The sequence below is a fragment of the Mixophyes fleayi genome, chromosome 5, assembly GCF_038048845.1.
Source record: "Mixophyes fleayi isolate aMixFle1 chromosome 5, aMixFle1.hap1, whole genome shotgun sequence".
Classification (NCBI taxonomy): Eukaryota; Metazoa; Chordata; class Amphibia; order Anura; family Limnodynastidae; genus Mixophyes; species Mixophyes fleayi.
The window spans coordinates 16,389,216-16,408,876 of record NC_134406.1 but is presented as its reverse complement, the minus strand read 5'-3'; positions in this window follow the sequence as shown (position 1 = coordinate 16,408,876).

Sequence of the window (19,661 nt, the reverse complement as noted above, 5' to 3'; positions counted from 1 at the left end):
CTGGCAAAAATGTAATTTCATACAGTGACTTTATCTTGTGGATATTCGGTGGTTATATGTTCCTAATAAGTGAGGACTTTCTCGATCCTTCCCACTCTGCAATTTTACCCGCTGCTCCTGAACAAACTATTTCAGTTTCAAACTATAATGGAAATTTCTATGTTCCTTATAAGAGGTTAGACATACGCTGTTATATGCAGTGCTTTCTATGTGATGATTATATAGGTGTGATTAAATGATTTCATGAACTGTTGCTCAACCTCCAGCCTTGATACTGATGGTTCGATAGATTAAACTGGTTTGTTGAATTTAGGACTCAGTGTTCTCCTCAATTGTAATCAGCCTTGATAATTCCCACACTAAACAGTGCATACCAATCCACATGGCTAAACAGCACTTCAGTAAATCTTCCCTCACTATTATGTTTGGATTATTTATTTTATTGTGTTTAAGGTAATACGACGTTTAGTCCACATGTTTTTTTGCTCAAGATTATACATATTATTTTGGGCTCAAGTACTGAAATTCTGGCCTATTACCACTTACAGATCACCCCTTTAAATTACAACATGACACAATTAATAAAAAGAAAGTGTGAGGACCAACATAAAGAAATGTGCGCATTCTGCATTCTTTAGTCAAGCCATGAGAGTAATAAAATAAATTGATCTGTGCTTACTCCGCAGAGGTTCAGATAGACGGTATCGCTGAGTCGCTGCTTTTTAAATCATCCTTCAAGAAAATATTAACCACAAATATGCAACTATAAATACTTTGTGGTCTAAGAGGCCTCACAGAAGAGCGGACGTTAAAATCAAGGGAGAATGTTCATACCCAATTACTCAGCCTGTGACTGGCTGAAGTGGGATAAAGTGGAAAGTTCTAACTAAAACACTTAGAATAAATACAGGCCAATCATAGGGCATCCAATATAACTAGTGGCACAGAAGGATGGTGGGAGTATGTCCCAGCTTAGACATATATTCAGATGTGACTGAATGCTAATGTGTCCTTTCATGTGACGCGTTTCACCACGCTATTTAAGGTAATACTAGATTTGGCCCACATGTATTTCACTCACAATTATACATACAATTTTGGGTTCAAGCACTGATATATTTTCTAGATTTCTAATCTCTATTATCTAGCTGCTGAGTCACTTATATGTAAGTTGTCATCAGAAAAAGAAATGTCAGGTAGGTAACTGAACCTTACCATTTGCATAATTTGAGCAATCTCGCCTCTTACAATCACCTATTTTTAATTGGCTGTTCTGCTGGCGGTGAAACTGCCGCTTCATCCATTCCATGGTTTTGTACGTCGTTAAGGTTACATATTGGGTCGGCGATGTTGAGCGCTTTGCTTGATGAAACAATCGGTTTTTTTGACAATTTATCAGCGGGTTTGTCTTTAATACTTCAGGGGGTTAAAAACGGCTCAAACCGGCGGTTTAACGAAACCGTTGTTTGATACGTTTTACCCCTTGGAATCCCTGAACAATGTCACACAGACAATTGAGAACATCACTCCTGTGAAATATTCAAAGTACTATCTCTGCTGGTAAGAAATAAGCTGGGAGTGGGACTCACCCTCTGCTGAGTGGAAAAGATTATTTGGTTTTAGTGCCAGCTCATACAGACATAAGTCAACTTACAACAGGATGTTAGTCATTCCACTTGTCGTCGCTGAAAAAAATGTTCCACAAGTGTTTAGACAACAAAACCTCATCGTACTTCTAATACACCTCTGATCACTGCAGATATTAGCTTGCTCTGCTGTGATCAATGTAATAAACTTACTGCAGGAATTATACTTTACATTTATTATACGTTATATTATATTATATTATACGTTTATCTCTAGGTGTGAAAAGATTACTCAGCTATTTCTAGAGTGATAGTTTTCCGCTTAGAACTCTAAACATTTCTAAACACATGAACTTTGATCTATTTCACAGCATGCATTAAGAAAAGGTTAAACCCTTACATAAGGAAAGAACGTTCTTCTTATAGAAACAGGTATATAAGGGGCTCAATCCGGTGGCACTTGTGGAAATTAATCACGAAAAGCACTAACAATAGCATCAATACAAAGCTACCTTGAAGGACAACTTCAATAAATATATTCTTACGTAGCCCCTGTAAAATGCATTGTATCGTATCAAGAACACTTTAGGGCAAACTGAAAGTATTGTTGATTGTCAGAATCATCCAAGAGGACAAAATACATTCATCAGATATTTTCTGTTTGTAAATTCCTCAGTAATAGTACCAACAATTAAAGACAGTACATTGCAGTCTGCCTGTGAGTCTAAAGTACAATGTATCTATAAGAGGAACCACGTTTAGCTATACAGATAGATATAGAGAAACATGAAGCTGCTATTTGATATTAATACTTAGCAAGGGCTGCTGCTAAGCTGAATAATATACATGAAATAATTGGAGTGTTTATACTTAACTAAATATGCCCATTATATTCTCTTCCGCCCTCTCATAATAGGTTCCAATGTTCGGTGCTTCTCTATCTGAGCCAGCAAAGTGGGGGTAGCAGACTGGCTCTGAAAAAAAATGCATTGTGTGGATTGGTGGATTCATGCAATGTGGGCAGGGCCAATGATGTCACAGCTACTTAACTTACTGACATTTCAGGGTTTTGATGTGTAACAGGTCCTGCTAGGAGTAGGACACTGTTCTAACGATGTAGACTAGACGTGGGATAAGGATTGTATTTATAAAATAGACCATTTAAGTATATTTTGCACATTTAGCCACTAAATAAAATTCATAAATATGGATTTTCCTTTACCATAATTTAGCATATTTTAGGTCATGTAAGATTAAATGAATGTTAATTAGGTAAAATGAATGTTGTCTAGATTAATGCCAACAACATAATTGTGCTGTATAAAAATAAATGAACAAATTGTGTTTTATACAGTTTTGTTGGAAAACACTTGAAAAAATGATTTCTTTATTTTTAAATTATACAACTTTTTCACTGTAAAAGTAACCCCTAGTTTTTAAATGACTTTTTTTTAAGAACTTTATTTATAAAAGCACCAACACACATTGTATATAATGACATTGTACAAATCTGGCGGGGACTGTATAACAGCCTGTGTCAAACACACAAAAGTATATAAAAAAGAACAAGCAAAATACATATACATTTAACTGGTTAGAAATATAAAGAATATGATACAATACCTCTAATCGGAGTATAGGAGAGTGAGGTTTTTAGTTTTTTTTCATAAGATGTAAAGATGGAGGAGGGGGTAAGGAAGTAGAAGGGGGGGGGGGGTACTGAGACCTAATGTGCGACCCCTTGCGGCCATTGAACCAATGGTGAAGGAACCAAAATCCAACTCGATCAACTGACAAAACAAGTTATACATAGAAGGATGAAATATCCTGGGAATGAGTATTATAAGCATGTGACAAGGAGGGACCAATCGCACCAGATTTGAGAGCATTTATGGGATTTATTGCTCAAATATGCCGAGATTTTTTCCATTGAAGCCAAGAACCGAATTTTATTTAGGAAATGTTGCCTGGAAGGGAGGTCTGGGTTTTTCCGGTTCTCGACATTTAGACATTTGAGTAACCTCACTGAGTAAAGAAGCCACATCATCCCAAAACAGAGCAATTATTGGGCAGGACTACCAGATATGAAGGAAGGACCCCCTTTCACCATAGCACCGCCAACAAAGGTCAAATGTGGTTCCGTATATATCGTTTTCAGCAGGGCTGGACTGGGACTAAAAATCAGCCCTGGCATTTAAAGCACACAGGCCCACGTGTTGTGGGCTCCATGCACTATATTGTTGCACACTGAAGCTGGCGCAGTGCATGTTGCTGGTGCAGTACAACATGATGTAGTATGAGTGTGTGTGTGTGGGGGGGGGTATTTATGTCTCCTAATGACCCTCAACATTACACTGTTAGCACCCCAATTACATCAATAAATACCATGATAATACATTATTAGTACCCAAATTACAGCAATAAATAACCCCCACACACACTCATACTACATCGATACCCACCCACATTACAGCAACCAGCATCACCCCCACATTACAGCAATCAGAATCACCCCCCACATTACAGCAATCGACATCACCCCCCACATTACAGCGTCCAGCATCACCCCCCACATTACAGCATCCAGCATCACCCCCCACATTACAGCGTCCAGCATCAGCCCCCACATTACAGCGTCTAGCATCACCCCCCCTACATTACATCGTCCAGCATCACCCCCCACATTACAGCGTCCAGCATCACCCCCCACATTACAGCGTCCAGCATCATCCCCCCACATTACAGCGTCCAGCATCACCCCCCACATTACAGCGTCCAGCATCACCCCCCACATTACAGCGTCCAGCATCACCCCCCACATTACAGCGTCCAGCATCACCCCCCCACATTACAGCAACCGGCATTACCCCCCACATTACAGCGTCCAGCATCACCCCCCCACATTACAGCATCCAGCATCACCCCCACATTACAGCAACCGGCATCACCCCCCACATAACAGCGTCCAGCATCACCCCCCCACATTACAGCGTCCAGCATCACCCCCCCACATTACAGCATCCAGCATCACCCCCCACATTACAGCAACCAGCATCACCCCCCACATTACAGCATCCAGCATCACCCCCCACATTACAGCATCCAGCATCACCCCCCACATTACAGCGTCCAGCATCACCCCCCCACATTACAGCGTCCAGCATCACCCCCCACATTACAGCATCCAGCATCACCCCCCCACATTACAGCATCCAGCATCACCCCCACATTACAGTAACCGGCATCACCCCCACATTACAGCGTCCAGCATCACCCCCCCACATTACAGCATCCAGCATCACCCCCACATTACAGCAACCGGCATCACCCCCCACATTACAGCGTCCAACATCACCCCCCACATTACAGCGTTCAGCATCACCCCCCACATTACAGCGTCCAGCATCACCCCCCCACATTACAGCATCCAGCATCACTCCCCACATTACAGCATCCAGCATCACCCCCCACATTACAGCATCCAGCATCACCCCCACATTACAGCATCCAGCATCACCCCCACATTACAGCAACCGGCATCACCCCCCACATTACAGCGTCCAGCATCACCCCCCCACATTACAGCGTCCAGCATCACCCCCCCACATTACAGCATCCAGCATCACCCCCCACATTACAGCAACCAGCATCACCCCCCACATTACAGCATCCAGCATCACCCCCCACATTACAGCATCCAGCATCACCCCCCACATTACAGCGTCCAGCATCACCCCCCCACATTACAGCGTCCAGCATCACCCCCCACATTACAGCATCCAGCATCACCCCCCCACATTACAGCATCCAGCATCACCCCCACATTACAGTAACCGGCATCACCCCCACATTACAGCGTCCAGCATCACCCCCCCACATTACAGCATCCAGCATCACCCCCACATTACAGCAACCGGCATCACCCCCCACATTACAGCGTCCAACATCACCCCCCACATTACAGCGTTCAGCATCACCCCCCACATTACAGCGTCCAGCATCACCCCCCCACATTACAGCATCCAGCATCACTCCCCACATTACAGCATCCAGCATCACCCCCCACATTACAGCATCCAGCATCACCCCCACATTACAGCAACCAGCATCAGCCCCCACATTACAGCGTCCAGCATCACCCCCCCACATTACAGCGTTCAGCATCACCCCCCACATTACAGCGTCCAGCATCACCCCCCCACATTACAGCGTCCAGCATCACCCCCCCACATTACAGCATCCAGCATCACCCCCACATTACAGCAACCGGCATCACCCCCCACATTACAGCGTCCAACATCACCCCCCACATTACAGCATCCAGCGTCACCACCCACATTATAGCAATACCCTCTCCTACTTATTAGCAATACTGAGCCCCAAACACACTACAACATTGCCACCCCCATACTACAGCAATACCACCAATTATACAGGCGCCACTGTAGAAAACCAATGTTTTGCTTCTTTCAAATCTCCCACAAAATAGCACAACGAACAGAATACTTACACACATATAGGTAACAGGTACCCTTTTCCTTCAATTAAATAGTAATGGCAGAATTTTCATGAATCATTCCCCATGAAATAAAACTAACATATATCTAAAAAAAAAACATAACTATTGAATGATCATTTGAACCCACACGGCCGCATAAAAAGTATTTCCATCTGCAGCAAAATGTCAGAGAAAGATATATTTTTTTACTACAGTAATTGGATATGCGTCTTTTCTATTCATTTTAAATAACACATTATATAAATTAAGGGGGATAGAGGAGGTGGGTGAGAGATAATTGGGTGTGATCCATCAGTTTGATTAGATAGGAAACATTTAGATTATTTACCTGGAGACGTCTACCCCCTTGACTCACAGGCAGGGCTGACAAGAGGAATTTTGGGCCCCGATACAGCAACTTCTCTTGGCTCCCATCATATTCAACAATGAAAGACTTGCCTTTGGCAGAAGTTCATATGATGCCACACCGTAGGGTGCCCAGTTCATATTATGCCACATCGTAGTGCCCCATGGTCATATTATGCCACATAGTATTACCCTCAATTCATATTTGGTCATGCAGAAGTGCCCACAAATCATATTATGGCTTAGTAGTGCCCCCAAAACATATACCATACAGTAGTACCCACAAATCATATTATGTCACAACAGTGCCTCCAAATCATATTATGCCACAATAGTGACCCCAAATAACATTATGCCATAGTAGTGCCCCCAAATCATTAGTAGTGCCCAGACAAAAACTCATTCACAAATAAAAATTGGTACAGCATATCAGACACTGAGTGGAAGTCCCAAGAGCAGCTTAATACATCATTTACAATGCAAACAAAAATAGATATATTGACACAATCACAGATAAAATTTATGACAAGCAATGTTTTTTCCTCTTAATTAAAAATCTCTGTACAGATAAATATGCAACAAACATTACAGCGCAATAATGAGCAATACATAGTGTTAAACATTATTGGATATGCTGTAGTGTCCCCAGTTCAAGAAAGGATGGTTAAAAACACATTGCACACGAGAAAATATATGAACTTACCTGATTATGGCATCCTGTGTTCTGTTCTCCTACTGGGCGCGCTGGGCGAGGAGGGATCAGCAGCTGTCAGCTCACACAGGCAGTCGGGAGCAGGAACAGAGGGCAGTGGTCGAAGCAGAAATTTAGGAGTGGGGGTATAGAAAATATAAGTGAATGGAGTATGAAGGCTTGATTTTTTTATTTTTTTTAACACTTGTCCCCTCTGTGCATTTCCATTCTTTATTACTACTTGTGTTTTATGATAGCTGCATCCCTGACATTCCCATTCTTAAGATGTCTCCCCCTTTACACTTTCTTTTACCTATGCCCCTGCACCATCTTCACCTTTGTCCCTCTCACTTTACTCCCTGCACCAACTTCCCCCCTGGCTCTCAAACATCTTCCTGCACCACCTACACCCCTGGCTCTCTCACACGTCTTCCTGCACCGTCTACCCCCTGGCACTCACACGTCTTCCTGCACCCTCTACCCCCGGCTCTTTCACCCCTTTTCCTGCACCCCTTTCCCCTGGCTCTCTCACCCCCTTCCCCAGTGCCCCCTTCCCCTGGCTCTCTCACCCCCTCTCCCAGCACCCCCTTCCCCTTTGGCTCTCTAACCCCCTCTCCCAGCGCCCCCTTCCCCAGGCTCTCTCACCCCCTTCCCCAGCGCCCCCTTCCCCTGGCTCTCTCACCCCCTCTCCCAGCACCCCCTTCCCCTTTGGCTCTCTCACCCCCTCTCCCAGCGCCCCCTTCCCCTTTGGCTCTCTTACCCCCTCCTCCAGTGCCCCCTTCCCCTTTGGCTCTCTCACCGCCTCTCCCAGCACCCTTCCCCTTTGGCTCTCTCACCCCCTCTCCCAGCACCCCCTTCCCCTTTGGCTCTCTCACCCCCTCTCCCAGCACCCTTCCCCTTTGGCTCTCTCACCCCCTCTCCCAGCACCCCCTTCCCCTTTGGCTCTCTCACCCCCTCTCCCAGCGCCCCCTTCCCCTTTGGCTCTCTCACCCCCTCTCCCAGTGCCCCCTTCCCCTTTGGCTCTCACCCCCTCTCCCAGCGCCCCTTCCCCTTTGGCTCTCTAACCCCCTCTCCCAGCGCCCCCTTCCCCAGGCTCTCTCACCCCCTTCCCCAGCGCCCCCTTCCCCTGGCTCTCTCACCCCCTTCCCCAGTGCCCCCTTCCCCTGGCTCTCTCACCCCCTCTCCCAGCACCCCCTTCCCCTTTGGCTCTCTAACCCCCTCTCCCAGCGCCCCCTTCCCCAGGCTCTCTCACCCCCTTCCCCAGCGCCCCCTTCCCCTGGCTCTCTCACCCCCTCTCCCAGCACCCCCTTCCCCTTTGGCTCTCTCACCCCCTCTCCCAGCGCCCCCTTCCCCTTTGGCTCTCTTACCCCCTCCTCCAGTGCCCCCTTCCCCTTTGGCTCTCTCACCGCCTCTCCCAGCACCCTTCCCCTTTGGCTCTCTCACCCCCTCTCCCAGCACCCCCTTCCCCTTTGGCTCTCTCACCCCCTCTCCCAGCGCCCCCTTCCCCTTTGGCTCTCTCACCCCCTCTCCCAGTGCCCCCTTCCCCTTTGGCTCTCACCCCCTCTCCCAGCGCCCCTTCCCCTTTGGCTCTCTCACCCCTCTCTCCCAGCGCCCCCTTCCCCTTTGGCTCTCTCACCCCCTCTGCCAGCTCCCCCTTCCCCTTTGGCTCTCTCACCGCCTTTCCCAGCACCCCCTACCACCTGGCTCTCTCACACTCTTTACTCCCGCCCCCCCCCCCCCTGAAAATCACGGCACCCCCGCAACCCCCCCCCCGCGAAAATCGCGGCACCCCCGCGCCCCCCTCTTCAGTAAAAAAAAACCCCAGGAAATTCACCAGTGTCACAGTATAACTGGGAGGGAGATGAGCAGCGCGCAACAGAGGTGGCTGGTTCCCGGGGAGGAACCAGCCACCAGGTAGACAGGAGGAGTCGGCCCGGCCCATCCAGCCATCGGCCCTTCTGGCATTTGCTAGAAGTGCCAGATGGCCAGTCCGGCCCTAGTTTTCAGTCTAGATGGGACCAGGTACCACTGAAAATAAATTTTATAAGCGTTTTCTTTCACAAGAGGAGACAGAGATCTTTGAGATCTGGTGGCCTGCCCAAGTCAGCCTCCCACTTAAGTTCATGAATTGGGGTATTGGTGTGTTTGGAGGTGAATAGAAGATTACAAAGGATAGAAATAATACCTCTTTGAAGAGGGTCTCAAACAAAAATAGATTCCAGTGGAGTCAACTCTCTCGTAGTGGCAGATTTTGAAAGGAATTCGACATAATGTTTGCGAAAGGGCTGACATTCGGGGAATCGAACTTCTCCTGTAGGGACAACAGTGGCATGTAGTGACCAGATTCAAGTACATCTCTGACCATCCTGATACCTATCATGTGCTAGGATTGAAATACAGTACAGTAGTCCCATATCTGACACGTGAAGGAGGTGACAAGGTGAGCTCTCAATGCTCTATGTCGATCACATGCCGGCTCTCCCAGAGCTCAGCCCAAGAGCGCCACATTACAAAGGGAGGATTCCAAGTTTATCCATCTTGGGCCACGTCCTTTGGAGAACCATGCCACGGCCTGGCTCAGATGAGTAGCATTATAATATAGGCGAACATCTGGAAAACCTCTACCTCCATTATGAGTAGCTCTGCGTAAAGTGGCAAAGCTGGTGCGTGGACATTTATGGCGACAGACAAATTGTGAAAACCAACGATGTAACAGAGTAGATCTAGGTACCTTCACCGGAAGTGTCTGAAACAGGTAAAGTGAACGGGGCACTATATTAATTTTAAGGGAGACAATCTTGCCTTACCAAGAAATAATCATTTTCTGCCATCTGAGCAGATCCAGCTTAATTGTGTTAATGATGTGAGGGATGTTCGCTGAGTTCGTGGGTGCAATGTATCATAATTGGAAGTTATGCAGACCCCTAGGTACTGTAGTTTAGAGCACTGCCTGAAGAAATTAAAGTTACTCTTAAGGAGTTACAGACTGTTAGTGGTCGCGGCGGCTCCGGGCACCGCCGCGACTCTCCTGCTGCTGCTAGTGACATCCCGGCCGTTGCTACGGCAACCAGGGCGTCACTTCCGGTTTCTGTGTCCCGGTTGCCTGAACAACAACCGGGACGCCTTGGTCTTATTGACTCCGCGCCCGGCCAGCTGTCAAACAGCCGGGCGCGTGCGCATAAGTGTAGGTAGGGCCAGCCCTGCATATCTCTCAAGTTCAGCCAATCAAGGCTGATTTTGGCTTCATTACTGCTGGCACTCTCTAGACATGATAGGCTGCAGGCTCTGCAAATCCATTATACTGCAGCTGAGGACACATTCTGAACTGGGTTCTGATTGGCCATCTGTACTATGTAGCGTCCTGTTCTCAGTTCTGCTGCCTGCTTGTTCACTCTCTGCTTGGTGTTTATACCTTTGACTGACTTCCCGTGTATGACCTTTGCTTGTTCCTGGACCTTTGAACCTATGCTTCTGACCCTGACCATTTGCCTAAAATCCGGATTCTGCTCCTCCGCTAGTGCTCCTGACCTTTCGCTTGTCCCTGGATTCCGAACCTGTGCTTGTGTCCTCTGATCTTGGTTTTCTCTGCCTGAACCCCACGTTGCTGTCCGCCAATCACTCCACTCCTGGGTTCTCCTTAAGCCAGTATACGATTCTCGACCCTCCGTCAGCCTGCGGCCAAGTCTGTCCCCATCACTAGGGGCTCCAGCGAACACCAGGCTTTCAGAGTAGACTTCGAGTTTCATTGTGCTGGCTTGGGAGTTCCTAACACAGAGTCGGAAGGACTCGGTTTTGGAGAGGTTACTCTTATACCCCGAGAGAGAGCCATAGGCAGCAAGGTTGTCAACTAGATTTGGAATGGAGGTATGAGGCAAGGTCAACGTGAGGAGGATATCATCCACAAATAAGTTGAGCTTATATTCTCCAGAACCGACCACAATTCCCTTAATATCCAGGGAGAGACGTATTCTCGCCGCCAGGACCTCAATCACAAAAGCAATAATCAATTGTTATAGGTGACATCCCTGACAAGTGCCATTTCAAATCGGAATAGAGGAGGAGAGTACTCCGTTCACTGAGATCCTCCTCACTGAGGGGTCAGAATATAGGGCCTGGATCCTTGAAAACAATTACCCTCAAATCCAAACTTTTTGAGGGTTTCTAACATAAAAGGTCAACTAATGCGATCAAAGGCCATCTCGGCATCCAGAGAGAGCACAACGCCTGGGGTCTTGGAGGTTAGTAATACAGTGTATAGGATCAATAATATGCCTAGTGTTGTCGCATGATTGTCTTCCAGGTATAAAAACAACTTGATCTTTATGGGCCAAATGAGGTAACACTGCGTTAAGAAGCTCCGCAAGAGCCTTCGCGTATGTCTGTGTTCAAGAGTGAAATGGGCCAATAATTGGCGCAATCTGAGGGATCCTTGTCCTCTTTAGGAATAACAATAATTCTATCTTCAACAACTTCTTTAGGACCCACCATTTAGCACACTGTTGAACACATCAGTAAGATAAGGCAAAAACAGAGCATTAAATAATTTACAGTACATGACGGTGAAGCCATCCGGGCCAGGGGCTTTATATGACTTTTTATATACAAGCCATAACATACTTTTTCTTTATAGTTTGACGGCAAAAATTAAAAAACCATACTTTGCTGGAAAAAAAACACCACTTTTATAGAATATGGTATATGTCTTTCTTCAAACACTCTTTACTAATTTTTTACTCCATTTTTCCCACTTATTGAATTTTTAGTGAACACTCCTCTGTAAGAGATCCAGGTAATACAAAACGACAAATTATCTCTGCTTTCCACATTAAAATGGCATTAGAGGGGGGGTGTGAGGGTGACTGCCAATCACACGCAGCAATCTCTTGGTTGTGGCTTGTGATTGGTCCTTTCATGCTTGGGATAAATAACTGTATAAGACTTCAACTATGGTAGAGAGAACCTTAGCAAGACTTGGTTATCAGACAGTACTTCAGTTCAACTTACTTACTTACTTACTTCAGTTGAACAGTACTTCAACTTGGAGTAGACTATATTTCGCCTATTAACACTGTAAGATATAGCTGAAGAAGAGATTAGAATATTTTTTTTCCTGTTATAGAGACACTTATCTCTCATTTGTCTTCTGTAAGGAATACAACGTACTTTGGGGCACATTCACCAACAACCGCATACAATGAAAAATAGTTTTCAATCCTTATTGCATTGATAAGGATTGAACTATATTCATATTTACGAAAAAAAACGACACAGGAACAGTCGTTCCGAAAAACGGCTGTTCCTGTGAAGCGTATCACTTAGCTAACACTGTGTTTTCTTTTGCAGTCCTTCAGTGATGTTCTTCAGCTTCTTTGTAATCTTTGTGCACATGCGCCGACCGCAAAACTCGCGCATGTGCACAGAGCAGCCTAGTGTAAATCGAAGAAAGACAAATTAGCATGTGAAAGGGAGGGATCACATGATCCCTCCGCACGTGCGGTGTCCAGCTCTGCTCTTCGGAGCAGAGCTGGACAGAAATGAAATGTCAAGAGAAGACCAATTACGAAGATCAGCTGCCGTACATTAATATAACAAGTTTCCGAAAATTAATAATTTTCGGAACTTGTTAGATTGCGTTAGGGAGCAGTCCCCAGGGGCAAAAAAAACAGGATTTGTGGAGGGGGGTTTCCACACCACACCGCCAATGGGCATGACCAGCATGCATGGGGGCGTGGCTATAATATTAGACAGAGCTTGGCTGCTTTCCAACTCTTCCTATCCCTATAATATACACGGGCAATGCTGCGTGCACTACTGTTAGGTGCATGCAGCTCTCCCTTTTCAAGTAGAGCCGTGTAAAGCAGGGGCAGGGTCCAGTCACCTCAACTATACAGTGCCCCAGGGGTTTCCAGGCACTAGGCACCCCCCCCCCCCCCTCGGTTTGCCTACGGTCCCCATACTATTCTATGGGCACTGCTCAGAGAACAAAATAGAATTCAAAGCAGCAGATATCCACGATATCTGCTGCAATGCAACAATCATAAGTTTGAAGGATCCAAATTGTGGCTGAATCACAGTAAGTGTCCTTTGTGGAGATTACACTGGTTGATAAATAGAACCATAGACAGACACATCATTTGCCTATAGCATTTTAAGTCTTAAAGCACAATTAGTTATACAAATTGAGGTAAATGTCTTTTCACTGAACAATTACAAATGGAGGGATGCTTTTAACATATAGCAGGTCATTGCCCTCTAGATGATAATGGACGTTTTCTTTTATTAATGTTGCATATTCCAAGTGACTTATTATAAGGTCAAAGCACTTTGAAAATGGGGGAAAAAAGCAAAAGAAAAACAAACAAAAGTGAATAAAAGGTGATGCATTAATGGCTAAATGTTTAGTAAATTATCGCAAGCATTCATGACACTAAAAGGCCTATTTATAAAAATGACACTTAATGCGGCGATCAGTGTAATTGTTTATCTCGGCGTACCGTGGCAAGAAAAAAATAACTTTTTGTTGCAATTTATAAATATCGTATTATTGTGGCAGATGAGCAATTGTAATTATTGCTCTGGACGTCCCTAATCTGAGTTAGCGCAGTGACCCGATGTGTGCGTACAACTGGAAGCGCCATTTGAGCTCCCCGTTCCACTTTTATTACAAATAAAGGACTAAATGTTAAAAATATATATATATATATATATATATATATATATATGCAGAAATATACAGCAGTGGAAGAAATATAAACATAATATTATAATTACTTTGATATTCCACCCCCCCCCCCATATAAAATACACTGCCCTATATTTTACAAAGTGATCCAGACTGAAAAAAAAAAATGTAATCAACTAATTATTTTATTCAGTTGTCTGTACTGTAATCTCCATCTTCAGAAGACTTTCCTGGGGGAGAATTCACCAGGGAGGACGGGCGATACGTAACGCCGCGGGGTTACCTCCGGGTACAATGGACTATCGCCAATAATCTGATCGATGGTGAATATGATGATATGACATGTACATATTTATGAACATGACAAATACATATTTAGATACAGTGTATGTATTACACCATATGAAATGCAAGAAGACAAACATGGGGGAGGGAGTACAGACCAATGCACTGATGTGATGGGATAAAATAATTTGATGGGGAAGCACAATAAATAAGAGATGTTAGGTGCCAGATCTGCTGTTACTGTTAGCAGAGGTGGTGGTGAATCCTTGTAGAGGAGATCTATGGTGCTTGACCTACATGTGTCTGGAGCACTGCAGTGGTCCACCCCTGCCTACACTTGTTGTACAAACATGATATGTCATCTTAACTTCATTTAAAACCTGCCAAAGAAAGGGGCATTAGTGTATGGAAGCCTGCAATGATTTCTTATATAATTAGGCTAGGTACATACTGGAGGTTTCTCAGCCAATCATTGGGCAAGTCAGCTGATCTACGACCGTTTGGCCAGATATCGCGTTAGTGTGTATACTTACATGATGAACAACAGTCATCCCAAAGTGCCGATTGTCGTTTTGTTTGGTTGGTCGGCTTGTTTGTTAATCTTGTTCCAATCACCTTCTGATCCTGCAGTGTGTATACACTCACGATCTCCATAGAGTTTACAGAGTCATGGTCTTCTCAGCCGATACCGGCAACGAACATGTCCCGGTCTCTAAATGTAGAGAGTGCTGTAGGTGGAATAATTTGTTAGTTCGTTCTGAGACTGAATATTTTGTTTTTTGAGTCACAGAAGCTAACGAACTTCTTTATGACATGGGGATAGCTATAACAAGGCAGTTAATCAGTGTGACAGAAATTAATTAATTATTATATCGTGCTGTCATTCTATAAACAAATATAGGACCAAATGAAGAGCACAGATCTGAAGGTAAATCGTGTGTAGTGTGTATGCATGAAGCGCCCGACCGGTCGGACCTTCAGTCGTAGGTACGATCATTGTAGATAGCAGATTGGTCGGAATATTCTCCAGTGTGTACCTAGCGCCTCAACGATTAAAGGTATCACCTTTCACATTTGTTTTGTTTTTGTTTATTTTCTGCTTTCAAAAGTGCTCGACTCTCACTTCTACCTACATCCTATCTATCTGTTATCAATGAGATCTGACTTTTTCTCCAGACTCCTAATCTCCTTAGGGTAAGGCTTAATTAACAAGAAATGATTTGTCCAAAATGAGCAACCCTTTAATCTGTTCCTGCAGACACAATACTTTTTAATTTGAATTTATCTTTCTCTACCTGACTAGCAGAACAGTCAAGGGTTCGAAATCCAAGAGACACCTCTCTTCACCCTTCAAACTTTCATTCCAGCGTCAGATCTGCTATCTGGGTGAGGAAATAATAATAATAATAATGATATTATGTATACACACCTTTTCATTTTTGAAGAACTTGTGAAGTATTTGTGGAATACTTGGGTGATGGAGATATGATTCTCGCTCTAAGACAAAAAAAAACTGCAGAGAAATAAACTATTTTCTGTGTTTCAATTTCTCAAGAACATCCACTGTAATTAGCAGACTGTGATATTAAGTGTGAGGTGTAGTAAGGCAATGGGGATGATAAAGACACTTCTTCTGAGTTATATTTTGAGGGGGAGGGGATAGTTCTCTTTTCCATGTCCATAAACAGTGGTACCATGATCATATTACCATTTAATTTTAAAATACTTACCTTGGATGAACCTTTACATTTGCAACATACAGAATGAGAACTAGTACTGAGAACTGCACACGGAAATGAACACATTCCTCTATTAACCATTTCATTAGACAAATACAAAGGGAAGCAGAGGCAAACGCAGGATTTGTAGAGGGGGGTTTCCACAACACGCTGCCAGTGGGCGTGACCAGCATGCATGGGGGCGTGGCTATAATTTTAGAGAGTGGTTGGCTGCTCTCCATCTCTTCCTATCCCCATAATATACATGGACAATGCTGCGTGTACTACTGTTAGGTGCACGCAGCTCTCCTTTTTCAAGCAGTGCCGTGTGAAGCGGGAGCAGGGTCCAGCCACCTCAATTATACATTGCCCCAGGCTTGGAGGGGGGTTTCCAGGCACTAGAACCCCCCCCTCGGTTTGCCTATGGGAAGACTAAAATGTATAAGGTGACAAAGATATAAAAAAAAATATATTTTGTACTCAAAAAAGTTTTTTGTTCATAGGTTAACCCCATTAGATGTGATGTTCCTTAGAACATTGCGACCGCAGGATTTGTACAAGAAATCTCCACCCTAGAGAGGGGCAGGGAAAAATCAGCTGAGAATTTACTGCAGTAATGGCAAAAATGCGCAGCCGCGATGTTCTAATTGAATCTCCCCCTAAGTGTCCCAGGGTTGTGTCTTCTGCCAAGTGCACTCATCCGCTACTCAATCAGACCTAGATGCATCTTCGGCTGTGAATACGGCATACATGCACATACACTTTTCAATCCCAAGTTACGGCTACGCTTGTGTTCCACCCTGAATCAGACTCATTGTCTCTAGTCGGTGACACCGAAAGTTTAGTGCGCTAGCTGCCACCATAGAAGAAAAGTTATTTTAAACACCATCTGTATTTTCAAACTTTCACACCTATTTTTGTTGAAGTTACTCCCAGCTGATTCTTGTAAAGCAACTGCAATTATGGGTTTGGTTTTTGTAATGAGAAAAAACTTACACTAAAAATAAATTGTCATCACAAAATATTTAGATATGTTGTTGGTACACTGGTGCCGACCTGTGGATTATTAACTTTGCAAAGCTCACTGTTCACTAAATCATTTCTGAGCGCGCACTTGGGGCAGGATATGTATTATAAATACGCCTACGTCTGCAGCCAGTGTGAATGGACTGACGCGTATGTTTAAAGCTACATATGCAAATGTTTAATCTAGCGTGGTAAGTGGCCAAATCATACCGCCTAAGGATGCATCTAAAAGAAAAATAAGTTTTACATTACATAACAATGATAGATGCACAAAAAAAATCTAACATGGGAATGTTTATCCATCAAAACAAATGCATGTATTTGCAAAATTCATGTTTTTATGCATGGAAGGACTTATTTAGATCCACTAGTCACATATTGCCTACAATTTGTTATTATTATCACTATTATTATTATTATTATTATTATTATTATTTATTTATTTATTTATTTATAAGGCATCACAAAATTCTGCATAATTGATGTGGCCCATGTCCCCCCCTTCCCTTTCCAGAAATATGGGGCCATCTGTCACTGCTCTGGATCCACGATGGGCAGCCTGGGGCGGGGCCCCTTTGGCTCATAGTCCCCGGCTGCACTGCACATCCTGCAACCATTATAGCTCATATTTGCCCACACTCCCGCAATATCCGGGAGACTCCTGATTTCTGGGTAGGTCCCCCAGCCTCCCGGGAGAGCAGACCATTCTGCCGCATCCTGCCCACCTCACTAGGATGCCTCCATGAAGCGCTTTGCGGTGAGTTGCGTAATTTTGGCTCTGGCCCCGTAGCAAAATGATGCTTTGGCATCTTTTCATCGTGCGGCGGGCCAAAATGACACGATTGGCCGCTCCCCTCCTGTTCGCACCCACACTTCACCTCCCGGAGGGAAAGAGGATAAAGTTGGTAAGTACTTTATAGCTTTGCCGTTGGGATTGCTTCATAGCAGAGTGCAGGTTACATAGCTAAGCACAGACAAGGTGGAAGAGATTGCAGACACAAAGTAGAGTGATTCAGGAAAAACTGGATAACTGCGTAAAACAGATAACAAATGTGAAGGATAAAAGCCAAATACTGTGCATGGAATGTAAGAGAAATATTACGTTAGGGGCGTGAGGGCATGGGAACAAGGAGGGAAGAGGAGGAAGGACACAGTGAATGACAACTTACAATCCACCTTTTACATCTGCACACAATTGAAAACGCTTCACATTAAAGTAAAATGTATGAATTTCATATCATGTTTAATTTTTTTATTTTTTTAAAGTAGGAGGTTTTCACCGTTACCTTTTACAGTAATATATGATACCAATGAAATTCATAATAAAAATAATAATGAGGGGGGAAAAATGACTACGTTTTAACATAGTAACCAAGAAGAGGGTGAGATTATTTTGTTTAAATTCTTCCTGCCAGATGATATTTTTGCAATAACCTCTTTAATGCATTTCTTGGTCCCTTTGTGGCATTTGCATGTGTTCGCTGCCATGAGCTCTGTCACGGTTTTTATGTCTATATAAAGAGCTCATTTTCAAGTGTTCTAAAATCATTTCCGCTCCAAATTGTCAGCCTACTCTCGACGGGTGCCCGGTCCCCTGGTGTATTTCTAAAGAAGGATTTTAATCAATTTACAGACATCAAAGAGAATCATTATAAGTGAGAACCATGTATAATATAGCCTCCATGCCTTAAACATAAAACAAATACCTACTTTTGATTTAATTAAACCTAAGTTCTACTTTAAGCATTTCGAGGGCTAGTCAACTTCTTCTGCACATTTTGATCCATATAAAAGGCAAGATGTGGCTGATTAAAACTTTTAATACTGTTGTATTAAAAAATGGATAAAATGTCTTGCAATGAATGTCCTGGGATTGTTATATAACTTCTGCAGTTTACTCATGTACTGCAGCTCCCTGTGTAAATATATAGCACCTACAGTTGATAGACCCTAAAATTACACTGGTACACAGGGGAATACATATGGTGGCGGTGGACAGTCCTGAATCTCGGACCTTGAAATGGGCGAAGCTTACATGGAAGTGGACAAAGTGGGCATTGTAGGGAGATCAGGAGCAACATTTGAGGCACGGTGAATATACTGCCCCTGAGCAGGGGCAAATGCAGGATTCATAGAGGGGGGTTTCCACACCACACCACCCCACCAGTGGGCGTGACCAGCATGCATGGGGGCGTGGCTATAATAATAGACAGTGCTTGGCTGCTCTCCAACTCTTCCTATCCCTATAATATACTTGGGCAATGCTGCATGCACTACTGTTAGGTGCACGCAGCTCTCCCCTTTTCAAGCAGAGCCGTGCGAAGCGGGGGCAGGGTCCAGCCACCTCAATTATGCAGTGCCCCAGGCTTGGAGGGGGGTTTCCAGGCACTAGTAAACCCACCCTCGGTTTGCCTATGCCTGAGTCTCCCACTATTAGCTTAAGGAAGCAGGACGGTGTAGTTAGCGTGGTAGTGGTCTTTTACTGAACAGCCGCCGAAAGGCTGTAGGAGAGCTGAAGGACCAAGAGCACAGGTACAGATTGCTCCTTGATTGTGTGACCCCAAGGCTGTCACAGCCATACCTCCCAACTTGCAAGACTGCAGCAGGACGGAGGTGTGGCCACATCACAATGGGGGCGTGGCCATGTCACAATGCAGGTACTAAGCTGTCCATCAACTACCTCCCTTCCCCCAACATTCCCACCTCCAGGACAAACATGTCCCAGGGCTGTTGGGAGGAACAGTCACAGCAGTCCCTGCATTTGAGGCCTGTGTTGGATACCTTCTTCCTGCAGCTCTCAGATATTATT